Genomic DNA, 23,600 nt, shown 5'->3' on the forward strand with positions numbered 1-23,600 from the left:
GCTTGATGAGTTGTGCCGTTAATTTTTAAAAAATAGTGATAGGTTTATTACACAAAAAAGTATAATTATTCCACAACAAACGTAAAACGGGAAAATCACTCTATCTCAAAAAACAAACATCAGATTGGCCTGAAATTTTTTCTACAAGTAGAAGTCATTACCATCTGCCTTCAGAGAAAATTTCAGCTTGATGAGTTGTGCCGTTAATTTAAAAAAAATAGTGATAGGTTTATTACACAAAAAAGTATAATTATTCCACAACAAACGTAAAACGGGGAAATCACTCTATCTCAAAAAACAAACATCAGATTGGCCTGAAATTTTTTCTACAAGTAGAAGTCATTACCATCTGCCTTCAGAGAAAATGTCAGCTTGATGAGTTGTGCCGTTAATTTAAAAAAAATAGTGATAGGTTTATTACACAAAAAAGTATAATTATTCCACAACAAACGTAAAACGGGGAAATCACTCTATCTCAAACAACAAACATCAGATTGGCCTGAAATTTTTTCTACAAGTAGAAGTCATTACCAACTGCCATCTGTGAAAATTTCAGCTTGATGAGTTGTGCCGTTAATTTTAAAAAAATAGTGATAGGTTTATTACACAAAAAAGTATAATTATTCCACAACAAACGTAAAACGAGGAATTCACTCTATCTCAAACAACAAACATCAGATTGGCCTGAAATTTTTTCTACAAGTAGAGGTCACTACCAACTGCCTTCTGTGAAAATTTCAGCTTGATTTGTTGTGCCGTTAATAAAAAACAAAATCGTAATAGATTTATTACACAACAGTAAAACAGGCAAATCGCTCTATCTCTAACCCCAACCTTCAGATTGGCCTGAAATTGTTTCTACAAGTAGAAATTATTGCAAACTCAACCATTCTGGAGTAGTCACTACAAAGCGCAAAAAAAAAAAACAAAAAAAAAAAAAAAAAAAAAAAAAAAAAAAAAAAAAAAAAAAAAAAAAAAAAAAAGTTCGGATTCCCTAACACAGACATCAGATTGCAGGTGTTAAGACTCATTGCCGTGTCTCATGGGGAAACTTTGAGCCAGGCTTCCCCTTTTTAATAAGGTAGTTTCTACGCCGATTTTTTTTTCGATTCTAAACCCAATCACCCCGTTTGCAAGCAGGTTGAACGTTACTAAGAACAACCAACAATCCGAGATGGTTTTTAATGTCCTATATGAAGACTGCTTTTCTTTTGTTAAAAATCTTCAATTAATTTTTTCCACAACAAACGTAAAACGGGGAAATCACTCTATCTCAAACAACAAACATCAGATTGGCCTGAAATTTTTTCTACAAGTAGAAGTCATTACCAACTGCCTTCTGTGAAAATTTCAGCTTGATGAGATGTGCCGTTAATTTAAAAAAAAATAGTGATAGGTTTATTACACAAAAAAGTATAATTATTCCACAACAAACGTAAAACGGGGAAATCACTCTATCTCAAACAACAAACATCAGATTGGCCTGAAATTTTTTCTACAAGTAGAAGTCATTACCAACTGCCTGCTGTGAAAATTTCAGCTTGATGAGTTGTGCCGTTAGTTTTTAAAAAATAGTGATAGGTTTATTACACAAAAAAGTATAATTATTCCACAACAAACGTAAAACGGGGAAATCACTCTATCTCAAACAACAAACATCAGATTGGCCTGAAATTTTTTCTACAAGTAGAAGTCATTACCATCTGCCTTCAGAGAAAATTTCAGCTTGATGAGTTGTGCCGTTAATTTTTAAAAAATAATGATAGGTTTATTACACAAAAAAGTATAATTATTCCACAACAAACGTAAAACGGGGAAATCACTCTATCTCAAACAACAAACATCAGATTGGCCTGAAATTTTTTCTACAAGTAGAAGTCATTACCAACTGCCTTCTGTGAAAATTTCAGCTTGATGAGTTGTGCCGTTAATTTTTAAGAAATAGTTATAGGTTTATTACACAAAAAAGTATAATTATTCCACAACAAACGTAAAACGGAGAAATCACTCTATCTCAAACAACAAACATCAGATTGGCCTGAAATTTTTTCTACAAGTAGAAGTCATTACCATCTGCCTTCTGTGAAAATTTCAGCTTGATGAGTTGTGCCGTTAATTTTTAAGAAATAGTGATAGGTGTATTACACTAAAAAGTATAATTATTCCACAATAAACGTTAAACGGGGAAATCACTCTATCTCAAACAACAAGCATTAGATTGTCCTGAAATTTTTTCTACAAGTAGAGGTCACTACCAACTGCCTTCTGTGAAAATTTCAGCCTGATGAGTTGTGCCGTTAATTTAAAAAAAAATAGTGATAGGTTTATTACACAAAAAAGTATAATTATTCCACAATAAACGTTAAACGGGGAAATCACTCTATCTCAAACAACAAGCATTAGATTGTCCTGAAATTTTTTCTACAAGTAGAAGTCATTACCAACTGCCTTCTGTGAAAATTTCAGCTTGATGAGTTGTGCCGTTAATTTTTAAGAAATAGTTATAGGTTTATTACACAAAAAAGTATAATTATTCCACAACAAACGTAAACCGGGGAAATCACTCTATCTCTAACCCCAACCGTCAGATTGGCCTGAAATTTTTTCTACAAGTAGATGTCATTACCATCTGCCTTCTATAAAAATTTCAGCTTGATAAGTTGTGCCGTTAATTTCTAAAAAATAGTGATAGGTTTATTACACCAAAAAGTATAATTATTCCACAACAAACGTAAAACGGGGAAATCACTCTATCTCAAACAACAAACATCAGATTGGCCTGAAATTTTTTCTACAAGTAGAAGTCATTACCAACTGCCTTCTGTGAAAATTTCAGCTTGATGAGTTGTGCCGTTAATTTTTAAGAAATAGTGATAGGTTTATTACACAAAAAAGTATAATTATTCCACAACAAACGTAAAACGGAGAAATCACTCTATCTCAAACAACAAACATCAGATTGGCCTGAAATTTTTTCTACAAGTAGAAGTCATTACCATCTGCCTTCAGAGAAAATTTCAGCTTGATGAGTTGTGCCGTTAATTTAAAAAAAAATAGTGATCGGTTTATTACACAAAAAAGTATAATTATTCCACAACAAACGTAAAACGGGGAAATCACTCTATCTCAAACAACAAACATCAGATTGGCCTGAAATTTTTTCTACAAGTAGAGGTCACTACCAACTGCCTTCTGTGAAAATTTCAGCTTGATTTGTTGTGCCGTTAATAAAAAAAAATCGTAATAGATTTATTACACAACAGTAAAACAGGCAAATCGCTCTATCTCTAACCCCAACCTTCAGATTGGCCTGAAATTGTTTCTATAAGTAGAAATTATTGCAAACTCAACCATTATGGAGTAGTCACTACAAAGCGCAAAAAAAAAAAAAAAAAAAAAAAAGTTCGGATTCCCTAACACAGACATCAGATTTCAGGTATTAAGACTCATTGCCGTGTCTCATGGGGAAACTTTGAGCCAGGCTTCCCCTTTTTAATAAGGTAGTTTCTACGCCGATTTTTTTTTCGATTCTAAACCCAATCACCCCGTTTGCAAGCAGGTTGAACGTTACTAAGAACAACCAACAATCCGAGATGGTTTTTAATGTCCTATATGAAGACTGCTTTTCTTTTGTTAAAAATCTTCAATTAATTTTTTCCACAACAAAAGTAAACCGGGGAAATCACTCTATCTCTAACCCCAACCGTCAGATTGGCCTGAAATTTTTTCTACAAGTAGAAGTAATTACCATCTGCCTTCAGAGAAAATTTCAGCTTGATGAGTTGCGCCGTTAATTTAAAAAAAATAGTGATAGGTTTATTACACAAAAAAGTATAACTATTCCACAACAAACGTAAAACGGGGAATTCACTCTATCTCAAAGAACAAACATCAGATTGGCCTGAAATTTTTTCTACAAGTAGAAGTCATTACCATCGGCCTTCAGAGAAAATTTCAGCTTGATGAGTTGTGCCGTTAATTTTTAAAAAATAGTGATAGGTTTATTACACAAAAAAGTATAATTATTCCACAACAAACGTAAAACGGGGAAATCACTCTATCTCAAACAACAAACATCAGATTGGCCTGAAATTTTTTCTACAAGTAGAAGTCATTACCAACTGCCTTCTGTGAAAATTTCAGCTTGATGAGATGTGCCGTTAATTTTAAAAAAATAGTGATAGGTTTATTACACCAAAAAGTATAATTATTCCACAACAAACGTAAAACGGGGAAATCACTCTATCTCAAACAACAAACATCAGATTGGCCTGAAATTTTTTCTACAAGTAGAAGTCATTACCAACTGTCTTCTGCGAAAATTTCAGCTTGATGAGTTGTGCCGTTAATTTAAAAAAAATAGTGATAGGTGTATTACACTAAAAAGTATAATTATTCCACAATAAACGTTAAACGGGGAAATCACTCTATCTCAAACAACAAGCATTAGATTGTCCTGAAATTTTTTCTACAAGTAGAGGTCACTACCAACTGCCTTCTGTGAAAATTTCAGCCTGATGAGTTGTGCCGTTAATTTAAAAAAAAATAGTGATAGGTTTATTACACAAAAAAGTATAATTATTCCACAACAAACGTAAAACGGGGAAATCACTCTATCTCAAACAACAAACATCAGATTGGCCTGAAATTTTTTCTACAAGTAGAAGTCATTACCATCTGCCTTCAGAGAAAATTTCAGCTTGATGAGTTGTGCCGTTAATTTAAAAAAAATAGTGATAGGTTTATTACACAAAAAAGTATAATTATTCCACAACAAACGTAAAACGGGGAAATCACTCTATCTCAAACAACAAACATCAGATTGGCCTGAAATTTTTTCTACAAGTAGAAGTCATTACCATCTGCCTTCAGAGAAAATTTCAGCTTGATGAGTTGTGCCGGTAATTTTTAAAAAAATAGTGATCGGTTTATTACACAAAAAAGTATAATTATTCCACAACAAACGTAAAACGGGGAAATCACTCTATCTCAAACAACAAACATCAGATTGGCCTGAAATTTTTTCTACAAGTAGAGGTCACTACCAACTGCCTTCTGTGAAAATTTCAGCTTGATTTGTTGTGCCGTTAATAAAAAAAAAATCGTAATAGATTTATTACACAACAGTAAAACAGGCAAATCGCTCTATCTCTAACCCCAACCTTCAGATTGGCCTGAAATTGTTTCTACAAGTAGAAATTATTGCAAACTCAACCATTATGGAGTAGTCACTACAAAGCGCAAAAAAAAAAAAAAAAAAAAAAAGTTCGGATTCCCTAACACAGACATCAGATTTCAGGTATTAAGACTCATTGCCGTGTCTCATGGGGAAACTTTGAGCCAGGCTTCCCCTTTTTAATAAGGTAGTTTCTACGCCGATTTTTTTTTCGATTCTAAACCCAATCACCCCGTTTGCAAGCAGGTTGAACGTTACTAAGAACAACCAACAATCCGAGATGCTTTTTAATGTCCTATATGAAGACTGCTTTTCTTTTGTTAAAAATCTTCAATTAATTTTTTCCACAACAAAAGTAAACCGGGGAAATCACTCTATCTCTAACCCCAACCGTCAGATTGGCCTGAAATTTTTTCTACAAGTAGATGTCATTACCAACTGCCTTCTCTAAAAATTTCAGCTTGATAAGTTGTGCCGTTAATTTTTAAAAAATAGTGATAAGTTTATTAAACAAAAAAAGTTTAATTATTCCACAACAAACGTAAAACGGGGAAATCACTCTATCTCAAACAACAAACATCAGATTGGCCTGAAATTTTTTCTACAAGTAGAAGTCATTACCAACTGCCTTCTGTGAAAATTTCAGCTTGATGAGATGTGCCGTTAATTTAAAAAAAAATAGTGATAGGTTTATTACACAAAAAAGTATAATTATTCCACAACAAACGTAAAACGGGGAAATCACTCTATCTCAAACAACAAACATCAGATTGGCCTGAAATTTTTTCTACAAGTAGAAGTCATTACCAACTGCCTGCTGTGAAAATTTCAGCTTGATGAGTTGTGCCGTTAGTTTTTAAAAAATAGTGATAGGTTTATTACACAAAAAAGTATAATTATTCCACAACAAACGTAAAACGGGGAAATCACTCTATCTCAAACAACAAACATCAGATTGGCCTGAAATTTTTTCTACAAGTAGAAGTCATTACCATCTGCCTTCAGAGAAAATTTCAGCTTGATGAGTTGTGCCGTTAATTTTTAAAAAATAGTGATAGGTTTATTACACAAAAAAGTATAATTATTCCACAACAAACGTAAAACGGGGAAATCACTCTATCTCAAACAACAAACATCAGATTGGCCTGAAATTTTTTCTACAAGTAGAAGTCATTACCAACTGCCTTCTGTGAAAATTTCAGCTTGATGAGTTGTGCCGTTAATTTTTAAGAAATAGTTATAGGTTTATTACACAAAAAAGTATAATTATTCCACAACAAACGTAAACCGGGGAAATCACTCTATCTCTAACCCCAACCGTCAGATTGGCCTGAAATTTTTTCTACAAGTAGATGTCATTACCAACTGCCTTCTATAAAAATTTCAGCTTGATAAGTTGTGCCGTTAATTTTTAAAAAATAGTGATAGGTTTATTACACCAAAAAGTATAATTATTCCACAACAAACGTAAAACGGGGAAATCACTCTATCTCAAACAACAAACATCAGATTGGCCTGAAATTTTTTCTACAAGTAGAAGTCATTACCAACTGCCTTCTGTGAAAATTTCAGCTTGATGAGTTGTGCCGTTAATTTTTAAGAAATAGTGATAGGTTTATTACACAAAAAAGTATAATTATTCCACAACAAACGTAAAACGGGAAAATCACTCTATCTCAAACAACAAACATCAGATTGGCCTGAAATTTTTTCTACAAGTAGAAGTCATTACCAACTGCCTTCTGTGAAAATTTCAGTTTGATGAGTTTTGCCGTTAATTTTTAAGAAAAAGTGATAGGTTTATTACACAAAAAAGTATAATTATTCCACAACAAACGTAAAACGGAGAAATCACTCTATCTCAAACAACAAACATCAGATTGGCCTGAAATTTTTTCTACAAGTAGAAGTCATTACCATCTGCCTTCAGAGAAAATTTCAGCTTGATGAGTTGTGCCGTTAATTTAAAAAAAAAATAGTGATCGGTTTATTACACAAAAAAGTATAATTATTCCACAACAAACGTAAAACGGGGAAATCACTCTATCTCAAACAACAAACATCAGATTGGCCTGAAATTTTTTCTACAAGTAGAGGTCACTACCAACTGCCTTCTGTGAAAATTTCAGCTTGATTTGTTGTGCCGTTAATAAAAAAAAATCGTAATAGATTTATTACACAACAGTAAAACAGGCAAATCGCTCTATCTCTAACCCCAACCTTCAGATTGGCCTGAAATTGTTTCTATAAGTAGAAATTATTGCAAACTCAACCATTATGGAGTAGTCACTACAAAGCGCAAAAAAAAAAAAAAAAAAAAAAAATAGTTCGGATTCCCTAACACAGACATCAGATTGCAGGTGTTAAGACTCATTGCCGTGTCTCATGGGGAAACTTTGAGCCAGGCTTCCCCTTTTTAATAAGGTATCTACGCCGATTTTTTTTTCGATTCTAAACCCAATCACCCCGTTTGCAAGCAGGTTGAACGTTACTAAGAACAACCAACAATCCGAGATGGTTTTTAATGTCCTATATGAAGACTGCTTTTCTTTTGTTAAAAATCTTCAATTAATTTTTTCCACAACAAAAGTAAACCGGGGAAATCACTCTATCTCTAACCCCAACCGTCAGATTGGCCTGAAATTTTTTCTACAAGTAGATGTCATTACCAACTGCCTTCTATAAAAATTTCAGCTTGATAAGTTGTGCCGTTAATTTTAAAAAAATAGTGATAAGTTTATTAAACAAAAAAAGTTTAATTATTCCACAACAAACGTAAAACGGGGAAATCACTCTATCTCAAACAACAAACATCAGATTGGCCTGAATTTTTTCTACAAGTAGAAGTCATTACCATCTGCCTTCAGAGAAAATTTCAACTTGATGAGATGTGCCGTTAATTTTTAAGAAATAGTGATAGGTTTATTACACAAAAAAGTATAATTATTCCACAACAAACGTAAAACGGGGAAATCACTCTATCTCAAACAACAAACATCAGATTGGCCTGAAATTTTTTCTACAAGTAGAAGTCATTACCAACTGCCTTCTGTGAAAATTTCAGCTTGATGAGTTGTGCCGTTAATTTTTAAGAAATAGTTATAAGTTTATTACACAAAAAAGTATAATTATTCCACAACAAACGTAAAACGGGGAAATCACTCTATCTCAAACAACAAACATCAGATTGGCCTGAAATTTTTTCTACAAGTAGAAGTCATTACCATCTGCCTTCAGAGAAAATTTCAACTTGATGAGATGTGCCGTTAATTTTTAAAAAATAGTGATAGGTTTATTACACAAAAAAGTATAATTATTCCACAACAAACGTAAAACGGGGAAATCACTCTATCTCAAACAACAAACATCAGATTGGCCTGAAATTTTTTCTACAAGTAGAAGTCATTACCAACTGCCTTCTGTGAAAATTTCAGCTTGATGAGTTGTGCCGTTAATTTTTAAGAAATAGTTATAGGTTTATTACACAAAAAAGTATAATTATTCCACAACAAACGTAAAACGGGGAAATCACTCTATCTCAAACAACAAACATCAGATTGGCCTGAAATTTTTTCTACAAGTAGAAGTCATTACCATCTGCCTTCAGAGAAAATTTCAACTTGATGACATGTGCCGTTAATTTAAAAAAATAGTGATAGGTTTATTACACCAAGAAGTATAATTATTCCACAACAAACGTAAAACGGGGAAATCACTCTATCTCAAACAACAAACATCAGATTGGCCTGAAATTTTTTCTACAAGTAGAAGTCATTACCAACTGTCTTCTGCGAAAATTTCAACTTGATGAGTTGTGCCGTTAATTTAAAAAAAATAGTGATAGGTGTATTACACTAAAAAGTATAATTATTCCACAATAAACGTTAAACGGGGAAATCACTCTATCTCAAACAACAAGCATTAGATTGTCCTGAAATTTTTTCTACAAGTAGAGGTCACTACCAACTGCCTTCTGTGAAAAATTCAGCTTGATGAGTTGTGCCGTTAATTTTTAAAAAATAGTGATAGGTTTATTACACAAAAAAGTATAATTATTCCACAACAAACGTAAAACGGGAAAATCACTCTATCTCAAAAAACAAACATCAGATTGGCCTGAAATTTTTTCTACAAGTAGAAGTCATTACCATCTGCCTTCAGAGAAAATTTCAGCTTGATGAGTTGTGCCGTTAATTTAAAAAAAATAGTGATAGGTTTATTACACAAAAAAGTATAATTATTCCACAACAAACGTAAAACGGGGAAATCACTCTATCTCAAAAAACAAACATCAGATTGGCCTGAAATTTTTTCTACAAGTAGAAGTCATTACCATCTGCCTTCAGAGAAAATGTCAGCTTGATGAGTTGTGCCGTTAATTTAAAAAAAATAGTGATCGGTTTATTACACAAAAAAGTATAATTATTCCACAACAAACGTAAAACGGGGAAATCACTCTATCTCAAACAACAAACATCAGATTGGCCTGAAATTTTTTCTACAAGTAGAAGTCATTACCAACTGCCATCTGTGAAAATTTCAGCTTGATGAGTTGTGCCGTTAATTTTAAAAAAATAGTGATAGGTTTATTACACAAAAAAGTATAATTATTCCACAACAAACGTAAAACGAGGAATTCACTCTATCTCAAACAACAAACATCAGATTGGCCTGAAATTTTTTCTACAAGTAGAGGTCACTACCAACTGCCTTCTGTGAAAATTTCAGCTTGATTTGTTGTGCCGTTAATAAAAAACAAAATCGTAATAGATTTATTACACAACAGTAAAACAGGCAAATCGCTCTATCTCTAACCCCAACCTTCAGATTGGCCTGAAATTGTTTCTACAAGTAGAAATTATTGCAAACTCAACCATTCTGGAGTAGTCACTACAAAGCGCAAAAAAAAAAAAAAAAAAAAAAAAAAAAAAAAAAAAAAAAAGTTCGGATTCCCTAACACAGACATCAGATTGCAGGTGTTAAGACTCATTGCCGTGTCTCATGGGGAAACTTTGAGCCAGGCTTCCCCTTTTTAATAAGGTAGTTTCTACGCCGATTTTTTTTTCGATTCTAAACCCAATCACCCCGTTTGCAAGCAGGTTGAACGTTACTAAGAACAACCAACAATCCGAGATGGTTTTTAATGTCCTATATGAAGACTGCTTTTCTTTTGTTAAAAATCTTCAATTAATTTTTTCCACAACAAACGTAAAACGGGGAAATCACTCTATCTCAAACAACAAACATCAGATTGGCCTGAAATTTTTTCTACAAGTAGAAGTCATTACCAACTGCCTTCTGTGAAAATTTCAGCTTGATGAGATGTGCCGTTAATTTAAAAAAAAATAGTGATAGGTTTATTACACAAAAAAGTATAATTATTCCACAACAAACGTAAAACGGGGAAATCACTCTATCTCAAACAACAAACATCAGATTGGCCTGAAATTTTTTCTACAAGTAGAAGTCATTACCATCTGCCTTCAGAGAAAATTTCAGCTTGATGAGTTGTGCCGTTAATTTTTAAAAAATAATGATAGGTTTATTACACAAAAAAGTATAATTATTCCACAACAAACGTAAAACGGGGAAATCACTCTATCTCAAACAACAAACATCAGATTGGCCTGAAATTTTTTCTACAAGTAGAAGTCATTACCAACTGCCTTCTGTGAAAATTTCAGCTTGATGAGTTGTGCCGTTAATTTTTAAGAAATAGTTATAGGTTTATTACACAAAAAAGTATAATTATTCCACAACAAACGTAAACCGGGGAAATCACTCTATCTCTAACCCCAACCGTCAGATTGGCCTGAAATTTTTTCTACAAGTAGATGTCATTACCATCTGCCTTCTATAAAAATTTCAGCTTGATAAGTTGTGCCGTTAATTTCTAAAAAATAGTGATAGGTTTATTACACCAAAAAGTATAATTATTCCACAACAAACGTAAAACGGGGAAATCACTCTATCTCAAACAACAAACATCAGATTGGCCTGAAATTTTTTCTACAAGTAGAAGTCATTACCAACTGCCTTCTGTGAAAATTTCAGCTTGATGAGTTGTGCCGTTAATTTTTAAGAAATAGTGATAGGTTTATTACACAAAAAAGTATAATTATTCCACAACAAACGTAAAACGGAGAAATCACTCTATCTCAAACAACAAACATCAGATTGGCCTGAAATTTTTTCTACAAGTAGAAGTCATTACCATCTGCCTTCAGAGAAAATTTCAGCTTGATGAGTTGTGCCGTTAATTTAAAAAAAAATAGTGATCGGTTTATTACACAAAAAAGTATAATTATTCCACAACAAACGTAAAACGGGGAAATCACTCTATCTCAAACAACAAACATCAGATTGGCCTGAAATTTTTTCTACAAGTAGAGGTCACTACCAACTGCCTTCTGTGAAAATTTCAGCTTGATTTGTTGTGCCGTTAATAAAAAAAAAATCGTAATAGATTTATTACACAACAGTAAAACAGGCAAATCGCTCTATCTCTAACCCCAACCTTCAGATTGGCCTGAAATTGTTTCTATAAGTAGAAATTATTGCAAACTCAACCATTATGGAGTAGTCACTACAAAGCGCAAAAAAAAAAAAAAAAAAAAAAAAAAAGTTCGGATTCCCTAACACAGACATCAGATTTCAGGTGTTAAGACTCATTGCCGTGTCACATGGGGAAACTTTGAGCCAGGCTTCCCCTTTTTAATAAGGTAGTTTCTACGCCGATTTTTTTTTCGATTCTAAACCCAATCACCCCGTTTGCAAGCAGGTTGAACGTTACTAAGAACAACCAACAATCCGAGATGGTTTTTAATGTCCTATATGAAGACTGCTTTTCTTTTGTTAAAAATCTTCAATTAATTTTTTCCACAACAAAAGTAAACCGGGGAAATCACTCTATCTCTAACCCCAACCGTCAGATTGGCCTGAAATTTTTTCTACAAGTAGAAGTCATTACCATCTGCCTTCAGAGAAAATTTCAGCTTGATGAGTTGCGCCGTTAATTTAAAAAAAATAGTGATAGGTTTATTACACAAAAAGTATAACTATTCCACAACAAACGTAAAACGGGGAATTCACTCTATCTCAAAGAACAAACATCAGATTGGCCTGAAATTTTTTCTACATGTAGAAGTCATTACCATCGGCCTTCAGAGAAAATTTCAGCTTGATGAGTTGTGCCGTTAATTTAAAAAAAATAGTGATAGGTTTATTACACAAAAAAGTATAATTATTCCACAACAAACGTAAAACGGGGAAATCACTCTATCTCAAACAACAAACATCAGATTGGCCTGAAATTTTTTCTACAAGTAGAAGTCATTACCAACTGCCTTCTGTGAAAATTTCAGCTTGATGAGTTGTGCCGTTAATTAAAAAAAAATAGTGATAGGTGTATTACACTAAAAAGTATAATTATTCCACAATAAACGTTAAACGGGGAAATCACTCTATCTCAAACAACAAGCATTAGATTGTCCTGAAATTTTTTCTACAAGTAGAGGTCACTACCAACTGCCTTCTGTGAAAATTTCAGCCTGATGAGTTGTGCCGTTAATTTAAAAAAAAATAGTGATAGGTTTATTACACAAAAAAGTATAATTATTCCACAACAAACGTAAAACGGGGAAATCACTCTATCTCAAACAACAAACATCAGATTGGCCTGAAATTTTTTCTTCAAGTAGAAGTCATTACCATCTGCCTTCAGAGAAAATTTCAGCTTGATGAGTTGTGCCGTTAATTTAAAAAAAATAGTGATAGGTTTATTACACAAAAAAGTATAATTATTCCACAACAAACGTAAAACGGGGAAATCACTCTATCTCAAACAACAAACATCAGATTGGCCTGAAATTTTTTCTACAAGTAGAAGTCATTACCATCTGCATTCAGAGAAAATTTCAGCTTGATGAGTTGTGCCGGTAATTTTTAAAAAAATAGTGATCGGTTTATTACACAAAAAAGTATAATTATTCCACAACAAACGTAAAACGGGGAAATCACTCTATCTCAAACAACAAACATCAGATTGGCCTGAAATTTTTTCTACAAGTAGAGGTCACTACCAACTGCCTTCTGTGAAAATTTCAGCTTGATTTGTTGTGCCGTTAATAAAAAAAAAAATCGTAATAGATTTATTACACAACAGTAAAACAGGCAAATCGCTCTATCTCTAACCCCAACCTTCAGATTGGCCTGAAATTGTTTCTACAAGTAGAAATTATTGCAAACTCAACCATTATGGAGTAGTCACTACAAAGCGCAAAAAAAAAAAAAAAAAAAAAAGTTCGGATTCCCTAACACAGACATCAGATTTCAGGTGTTAAGACTCATTGCCGTGTCTCATGGGGAAACTTTGAGCCAGGCTTCCCCTTTTTAATAAGGTAGTTTCTACGCCGATTTTTTTTTTCGATTCTAAACCCAATCACCCCGTTTGCAAGCAGGTTGAACGTTACTAAGAACAACCAACAATCCGAGATGGGTTTTAATGTCCTATATGAAGACTGCTTTTCTTTTGTTAAAAATCTTCAATTAATTTTTTCCAAAACAAAAGTAAACCGGGGAAATCACTCTATCTCTAACCCCAACCGTCAGATTGGCCTGAAATTTTTTCTGCAAGTAGATGTCATTACCAACTGCCTTCTATAAAAATTTCAGCTTGATAAGTTGTGCCGTTAATTTTTAAAAAATAGTGATAAGTTTATTAAACAAAAAAAGTATAATTATTCCACAACAAACGTAAAACGGGGAAATCACTCTATCTCAAACAACAAACATCAGATTGGCCTGAAATTTTTTCTACAAGTAGAAGTCATTACCATCTGCCTTCAGAGAAAATTTCAACTTGATGAGATGTGCCGTTAATTTAAAAAAAAATAGTGATAGGTTTATTACACCAAGAAGTATAATTATTCCACAACAAACGTAGAACGGGGAAATCACTCTATCTCAAACAACAAGCATTAGATTGTCCTGAAATTTTTTCTACAAGTAGAGGTCACTACCAACTGCCTTCTGTGAAAATTTCAGCTTGATGAGTTGTGCCGTTGATTTTAAAAAAATAGTGATAGGTTTATTACACAAAAAAGTATAATTATTCCACAACAAACGTAAAACGGGGAAATCACTCTATCTCAAAAAACAAACATCAGATTGGCCTGAAATTTTTTCTACAAGTAGAAGTCATTACCATCTGCCTTCAGAGAAAATTTCAGCTTGATGAGTTGTGCCGTTAATTTAAAAAAAATAGTGATAGGTTTATTACACAAAAAAGTATAATTATTCCACAACAAACGTAAAACGGGGAAATCACTCTATCTCAAACAACAAACATCAGATTGGCCTGAAATTTTTTCTACAAGTAGAAGTCATTACCAACTGCCTTCTGTGAAAATTTCAGCTTGATGAGTTGTGCCGTTAATTTTTAAGAAATAGTGATAGGTTTATTACACAAAAAAGTATAATTATTCCACAACAAACGTAAAACGGGGAAATCACTCTATCTCAAACAACAAACATCAGATTGGCCTGAAATTTTTTCTACAAGTAGAAGTCATTACCAACTGCCTTCTGTGAAAATTTCAGCTTGATGAGATGTGCCGTTAATTTTTAAAAAATAGTGATAGGTTTATTACACCAAAAAGTATAATTATTCCACAACAAACGTAAAACGGGAAAATCACTCTATCTCAAACAACAAACATCAGATTGGCCTGAAATTTTTTCTACAAGTAGAAGTCATTACCAACTGCCTTCTGTGAAAATTTCAGCTTGATGAGTTGTGCCGTTAATTTAAAAAAAATAGTGATAGGTTTATTACACAAAAAGTATAATTATTCCACAACAAACGTAAAACGGGGAAATCACTCTACCTCAAACAACAAACATCAGATTGGCCTGAAATTTTTTCTACAAGTAGAAGTCATTACCAACTGCCTTCTGTGAAAATTTCAGCTTGATGAGTTGTGCCGTTAATTTTTAAGAAATAGTGATAGGTTTATTACACAAAAAAGTATAATTATTCCACAACAAACGTAAAACGGGAAAATCACTCTATCTCAAACAACAAACATCAGATTGGCCTGAAATTTTTTCTACAAGTAGAAGTCATTACCAACTGCCTTCTGTGAAAATTTCAGTTTGATGAGTTTTGCCGTTAATTTTTAAGAAAAAGTGATAGGTTTATTACACAAAAAAGTATAATTATTCCACAACAAACGTAAAACGGGGAAATCACTCTATCTCAAACAACAAACATCAGATTGGCCTGAAATTTTTTCTACAAGTAGAAGTCATTACCATCTGCCTTCAGAGAAAATTTCAGCTTGATGAGTTGTGCCGTTAATTTAAAAAAAAATAGTGATCGGTTTATTACACAAAAAAGTATAATTATTCCACAACAAACGTAAAACGGGGAAATCACTCTATCTCAAACAACAAACATCAGATTGGCCTGAAATTTTTTCTACAAGTAGAGGTCACTACCAACTGCCTTCTGTGAAAATTTCAGCTTGATTTGTTGTGCCGTTAATAAAAAAAAATCGTAATAGATTTATTACACAACAGTAAAACAGGCAAATCGCTCTATCTCTAACCCCAACCTTCAGATTGGCCTGAAATTGTTTCTATAAGTAGAAATTATTGCAAACTCAACCATTATGGAGTAGTCACTACAAAGCGCAAAAAAAAAAAAAAAAAAAAAAGTTCGGATTCCCTAACACAGACATCAGATTGCAGGTGTTAAGACTCATTGCCGTGTCACATGGGGAAACTTTGAGCCAGGCTTCCCCTTTTTAATAAGGTAGTTTCTACGCCGATTTTTTTTTCGATTCTAAACCCAATCACCCCGTTTGCAAGCAGGTTGAACGTTACTAAGAACAACCAACAATCCGAGATGGTTTTTAATGTCCTATATGAAGACTGCTTTTCTTTTGTTAAAAATCTTCAATTAATTTTTTCCACAACAAAAGTAAACCGGGGAAATCACTCTATCTCTAACCCCAACCGTCAGATTGGCCTGAAATTTTTTCTACAAGTAGATGTCATTACCAACTGCCTTCTATAAAAATTTCAGCTTGATAAGTTGTGCCGTTAATTTTTAAAAAATAGTGATAAGTTTATTAAACAAAAAAAAGTATAATTATTCCACAACAAACGTAAAACGGGGAAATCACTCTATCTCAAACAACAAACATCAGATTGGCCTGAAATTTTTTCTACAAGTAGAAGTCATTACCATCTGCCTTCAGAGAAAATTTCAGCTTGATGAGTTGCGCCGTTAATTTAAAAAAAATAGTGATCGGTTTATTACACAAAAAAGTATAATTATTCCACAACAAACGTAAAACGGGGAAATCACTCTATCTCAAACAACAAACATCAGATTGGCCTGAAATTTTTTCTACAAGTAGAAGTCATTACCAACTGCCTTCTGTGAAAATTTCAGCTTGATGAGATGTGCCGTTAATTTAAAAAAAATAGTGATAGGTTTATTACACCAAAAAGTATAATTATTCCACAACAAACGTAAAACGGGGAAATCACTCTATCTCAAACAACAAACATCAGATTGGCCTGAAATTTTTTCTACAAGTAGAAGTCATTACCAACTGTCTTCTGCGAAAATTTCAGCTTGATGAGTTGTGCCGTTAATTTAAAAAAAATAGTGATAGGTTTATTACACCAAGAAGTATAATTATTCCACAATAAACGTTAAACGGGGAAATCACTCTATCTCAAACAACAAGCATTAGATTGTCCTGAAATTTTTTCTACAAGTAGAGGTCACTACCAACTGCCTTCTGTGAAAATTTCAGCCTGATGAGTTGTGCCGTTAATTTAAAAAAAATAGTGATAGGTTTATTACACCAAAAAGTATAATTATTCCACAACAAACGTAAAACGGGGAAATCACTCTATCTCAAACAACAAACATCAGATTGGCCTGAAATTTTTTCTACAAGTAGAAGTCATTACCATCTGCCTTCAGAGAAAATTTCAGCTTGATGAGTTGTGCCGTTAATTTAAAAAAAATAGTGATAGGTTTATTACACAAAAAAGTATAATTATTCCACAACAAACGTAAAACGGGGAAATCACTCTATCTCAAACAACAAACATCAGATTGGCCTGAAATTTTTTCTACAAGTAGAAGTCATTACCATCTGCCTTCAGAGAAAATTTCAGCTTGATGAGTTGTGCCGTTAATTTTAAAAAAAATAGTGATAGGTTTATTACACAAAAAAGTATAATTATTCCACAACAAACGTAAAACGGGGAAATCACTCTATCTCAAACAACAAACATCAGATTGGCCTGAAATTTTTTCTACAAGTAGAAGTCATTACCAACTGCCATCTGTGAAAATTTCAGCTTGATGAGTTGTGCCGTTAATTTTTAAAAAATAGTGATAGGTTTATTACACAAAAAAGTATAATTATTCCACAACAAACGTAAAACGAGGAATTCACTCTATCTCAAACAACAAACATCAGATTGGCCTGAAATTTTTTCTACAAGTAGAGGTCACTACCAACTGCCTTCTGTGAAAATTTCAGCTTGATTTGTTGTGCCGTTAATAAAAAAAAATCGTAATAGATTTATTACACAACAGTAAAACAGGCAAATCGCTCTATCTCTAACCCCAACCTTCAGATTGGCCTGAAATTTTTTCTACAAGTAGAAATTATTGCAAACTCAACCATTATGGAGTAGTCACTACAAAGCGCAAAAAAAAAAAAAAAAAAAAAAGTTCGGATTCCCTAACACAGACATCAGATTTCAGGTGTTAAGACTCATTGCCGTGTCTCATGGGGAAACTTTGAGCCAGGCTTCCCCTTTTTAATAAGATAGTTTCTACGCCGATTTTTTTTTTCGATTCTAAACCCAATCACCCCGTTTGCAAGCAGGTTGAACGTTACTAAGAACAACCAACAATCCGAGATGGGTTTTAATGTCCTATATGAAGACTGCTTTTCTTTTGTTAAAAATCTTCAATTAATTTTTTCCACAACAAACGTAAAACGGGGAAATCACTCTATCTCAAACAACAAACATCAGATTGGCCTGAAATTTTTTCTACAAGTAGAAGTCATTACCATCTGCCTTCAGAGAAAATTTCAGCTTGATGAGATGTGCCGTTAATTTAAAAAAAATAGTGATAGGTTTATTACACCAAGAAGTATAATTATTCCACAACAAACGTAAAACGGGGAAATCACTCTATCTCAAACAACAAACATCAGATTGGCCTGAATTTTTTTCTACAAGTAGAAGTCATTACCAACTGTCTTCTGCGAAAATTTCAACTTGATGAGTTGTGCCGTTAATTTAAAAAAAATAGTGATAAGTGTATTACACTAAAAAGTATAATTATTCCACAATAAACGTTAAACGGGGAAATCACTCTATCTCAAACAACAAGCATTAGATTGTCCTGAAATTTTTTCTACAAGTAGAGGTCACTACCAACTGCCTTCTGTGAAAATTTCAGCTTGATGAGTTGTGCCGTTAATTTTTAAAAAATAGTGATAGGTTTATTACACAAAAAAGTATAATTATTCCACAACAAACGTAAAACGGGGAAATCACTCTATCTCAAAAAACAAACATCAGATTGGCCTGAAATTTTTTCTACAAGTAGAAGTCATTACCATCTGCCTTCAGAGAAAATTTCAGCTTGATGAGTTGTGCCGTTAATTTAAAAAAAAATAGTGATCGGTTTATTACACAAAAAAGTATAATTATTCCACAACAAACGTAAAACGGGGAAATCACTCTATCTCAAACAACAAACATCAGATTGGCCTGAAATTTTTTCTACAAGTAGAAGTCATTACCAACTGCCATCTGTGAAAATTTCAGCTTGATGAGTTGTGCCGTTAATTTTTAAAAAATAGTGATAGGTTTATTACACAAAAAAGTATAATTATTCCACAACAAACGTAAAACGAGGAATTCACTCTATCTCAAACAACAAACATCAGATTGGCCTGAAATTTTTTCTACAAGTAGAGGTCACTACCAACTGCCTTCTGTGAAAATTTCAGCTTGATTTGTTGTGCCGTTAATAAAAAACAAAATCGTAATAGATTTATTACACAACAGTAAAACAGGCAAATCGCTCTATCTCTAACCCCAACCTTCAGATTGGCCTGAAATTGTTTCTACAAGTAGAAATTATTGCAAACTCAACCATTATGGAGTAGTCACTACAAAGCGCAAAAAAAAAAAAAAAAAAAAAAAAAGTTCGGATTCCCTAACACAGACATCAGATTGCAGGTGTTAAGACTCATTGCCGTGTCTCATGGGGAAACTTTGAGCCAGGCTTCCCCTTTTTAATAAGGTAGTTTCTACGCCGATTTTTTTTTCGATTCTAAACCCAATCACCCCGTTTGCAAGCAGGTTGAACGTTACTAAGAACAACCAACAATCCGAGATGGGTTTTAATGTCCTATATGAAGACTGCTTTTCTTTTGTTAAAAATCTTCAATTAATTTTTTCCACAACAAACGTAAAACGGGGAAATCACTCTATCTCAAACAACAAACATCAGATTGGCCTGAAATTTTTTCTACAAGTAGAAGTCATTACCATCTGCCTTCAGAGAAAATTTCAGCTTGATGAGATGTGCCGTTAATTTAAAAAAAATAGTGATAGGTTTATTACACCAAGAAGTATAATTATTCCACAACAAACGTAAAACGGGGAAATCACTCTATCTCAAACAACAAACATCAGATTGGCCTGAATTTTTTTCTACAAGTAGAAGTCATTACCAACTGTCTTCTGCGAAAATTTCAACTTGATGAGTTGTGCCGTTAATTTAAAAAAAATAGTGATAAGTGTATTACACTAAAAAGTATAATTATTCCACAATAAACGTTAAACGGGGAAATCACTCTATCTCAAACAACAAGCATTAGATTGTCCTGAAATTTTTTCTACAAGTAGAGGTCACTACCAACTGCCTTCTGTGAAAATTTCAGCTTGATGAGTTGTGCCGTTAATTTTTAAAAAATAGTGATAGGTTTATTACACAAAAAAGTATAATTATTCCACAACAAACGTAAAACGGGGAAATCACTCTATCTCAAAAAACAAACATCAGATTGGCCTGAAATTTTTTCTACAAGTAGAAGTCATTACCATCTGCCTTCAGAGAAAATTTCAGCTTGATGAGTTGTGCCGTTAATTTAAAAAAAAATAGTGATCGGTTTATTACACAAAAAAGTATAATTATTCCACAACAAACGTAAAACGGGGAAATCACTCTATCTCAAACAACAAACATCAGATTGGCCTGAAATTTTTTCTACAAGTAGAAGTCATTACCAACTGCCTTCTGTGAAAATTTCAGCTTGATGAGTTGTGCCGTTAGTTTTTAAAAAATAGTGATAGGTTTCTTACACAAAAAAGTATAATTATTCCACAACAAACGTAAAACGGGGAAATCACTCTATCTCAAACAACAAACATCAGATTGGCCTGAAATTTTTTCTACAAGTAGAAGTCATTACCATCTGCCTTCAGAGAAAATTTCAGCTTGATGAGTTGTGCCGTTAATTTTTAAAAAATAGTGATAGGTTTATTACACAAAAAAGTATAATTATTCCACAACAAACGTAAAACGGGGAAATCACTCTATCTCAAACAACAAACATCAGATTGGCCTGAAATTTTTTCTACAAGTAGAGGTCACTACCAACTGCCTTCTGTGAAAATTTCAGCTTGATGAGTTGTGCCGTTAATTTTTTAAAAAATAGTGATAGGTTTATTACACAAAAAAGTATAATTATTCCACAACAAACGTAAAACGGGGAAATCACTCTATCTCAAACAACAAACATCAGATTGGCCTGAAATTTTTTCTGCAAGTAGATGTCATTACCAACTGCCTTCTATAAAAATTTCAGCTTGATAAGTTGTGCCGTTAATTTTTAAAAAATAGTGATAAGTTTATTAAACAAAAAAAGTATAATTATTCCACAACAAACGTAAAACGGGGAAATCACTCTATCTCAAACAACAAACATCAGATTGGCCTGAAATTTTTTCTACAAGTAGAAGTCATTACCATCTGCCTTCAGAGAAAATTTCAACTTGATGAGATGTGCCGTTAATTAAAAAAAAAATAGTGATCGGTTTATTACACAAAAAAGTATAATTATTCCACAACAAACGTAAAACGGGGAAATCACTCTATCTCAAACAACAAACATCAGATTGGCCTGAAATTTTTTCTACAAGTAGAAGTCATTACCAACTGCCATCTGTGAAAATTTCAGCTTGATGAGTTGTGCCGTTAATTTTTAAAAAATAGTGATAGGTTTATTACACAAAAAAGTATAATTATTCCACAACAAACGTAAAACGAGGAATTCACTCTATCTCAAACAACAAACATCAGATTGGCCTGAAATTTTTTCTACAAGTAGAGGTCACTACCAACTGCCTTCTGTGAAATTTTCAGCTTGATTTGTTGTGCCGTTAATAAAAAAAAAAATCGTTATAGATTTATTACACAACAGTAAAACAGGCAAATCGCTCTATCTCTAACCCCAACCTTCAGATTGGCCTGAAATTGTTTCTACGAGTAGAAATTATTGCAAACTCAACCATTATGGAGTAGTCACTACAAAGCGCAAAAAAAAAAAAAAAAAAAAAAAAAGTTCGGATTCCCTAACACAGACATCAGATTTCAGGTCTTAAGACTCATTGCCGTGTCTCATGGGGAAACTTTGAGCCAGGCTTCCCCTTTTTAATAAGGTAGTTTCTACGCCGATTTTTTTTTTCGATTCTAAACCAAATAACCCCGTTTGCAAGCAGGTTGAACGTTACTAAGAACAACCAACAATCCGAGATGGGTTTTAATGTCCTATATGAAGACTGCTTTTCTTTTGTTAAAAATCTTCAATTAATTTTTTCCACAACAAAAGTAAACCGGGGAAATCACTCTATCTCTAACCCAAACCGTCAGATTGGCCTGAAATTTTTTCTGCAAGTAGATGTCATTACCAACTGCCTTCTATAAAAATTTCAGCTTGATAAGTTGTGCCGTTAATTTTTAAAAAATAGTGATAAGTTTATTAAACAAAAAAAGTATAATTATTCCACAACAAACGTAAAACGGGGAAATCACTCTATCTCAAACAACAAACATCAGATTGGCCTGAAATTTTTTCTACAAGTAGAAGTCATTACCATCTGCCTTCAGAGAAAATTTCAACTTGATGAGATGTGCCGTTAATTTAAAAAAAATAGTGATAGGTTTATTACACCAAGAAGTATAATTATTCCACAACAAACGTAAAACGGGGAAATCACTCTATCTCAAACAACAAGCATTAGATTGTCCTGAAATTTTTTCTACAAGTAGAGGTCACTACCAACTGCCTTCTGTGAAAATTTCAGCTTGATGAGTTGTGCCGTTAATTTTTAAAAAATAGTGATAGGTTTATTACACAAAAAAGTATAATTATCCCACAACAAACGTAAAACGGGGAAATCACTCTATCTCAAAAAACAAACATCAGATTGGCCTGAAATTTTTTCTACAAGTAGAAGTCATTACCATCTGCCTTCAGAGAAAATTTCAGCTTGATGAGTTGTGCCGTTAATTTTAAAAAAAATAGTGATCGGTTTATTACACAAAAAAGTATAATTATTCCACAACAAACGTAAAACGGGGAAATCACTCTATCTCAAACAACAAACATCAGATTGGCCTGAAATTTTTTCTACAAGTAGAAGTCATTACCAACTGCCATCTGTGAAAATTTCAGCTTGATGAGTTGTGCCGTTAATTTTTAAAAAATAGTGATAGGTTTATTACACAAAAAAGTATAATTATTCCACAACAAACGTAAAACGGGGAAATCACTCTATCTCAAACAACAAACATCAGATTGGCCTGAAATTTTTTCTACAAGTAGAAGTCATTACCATCTGCCTTCAGAGAAAATTTCAACTTGATGAGATGTGCCGTTAATTAAAAAAAAATAGTGATCGGTTTATTACACAAAAAAGTATAATTATTCCACAACAAACGTAAAACGGGGAAATCACTCTATCTCAAACAACAAACATCAGATTGGCCTGAAATTTTTTCTACAAGTAGAAGTCATTACCAACTGCCATCTGTGAAAATTTCAGCTTGATGAGTTGTGCCGTTAATTTTTAAAAAATAGTGATAGGTTTATTACACAAAAAAGTATAATTATTCCACAACAAACGTAAAACGAGGAATTCACTCTATCTCAAACAACAAACATCAGATTGGCCTGAAATTTTTTCTACAAGTAGAGGTCACTACCAACTGCCTTCTGTGAAAATTTCAGCTTGATTTGTTGTGCCGTTATTAAAAAAAAAAATCGTAATAGATTTATTACACAACAGTAAAACAGGCAAA

The 23,600-nt window shown here is 32.9% G+C and overlaps 1 long non-coding RNA gene across 2 annotated transcripts in view; it reads left to right on the forward strand.

The window, feature by feature from the left end:
* Positions 1 to 911: 911 nt before the first annotated feature.
* The window catches only part of LOC135701812 (uncharacterized), a 165,620-nt gene continuing 142,931 nt past the window's right edge, over positions 912 to 23,600 (forward strand). For both annotated transcript variants that reach the window (XR_010517666.1, XR_010517667.1), the window contains exon 1: positions 912 to 983. This is a non-coding gene — a long non-coding RNA (uncharacterized LOC135701812). The remainder of the gene's footprint in view (positions 984 to 23,600) is intronic.

Source organism: Ochlerotatus camptorhynchus, unplaced genomic scaffold, assembly GCF_037179485.1.
Source record: "Ochlerotatus camptorhynchus isolate MF236.1 unplaced genomic scaffold, CSIRO-AGI_Acam_v1.1 ptg000177l, whole genome shotgun sequence".
Taxonomy (NCBI): domain Eukaryota; kingdom Metazoa; phylum Arthropoda; class Insecta; order Diptera; family Culicidae; genus Ochlerotatus; species Ochlerotatus camptorhynchus.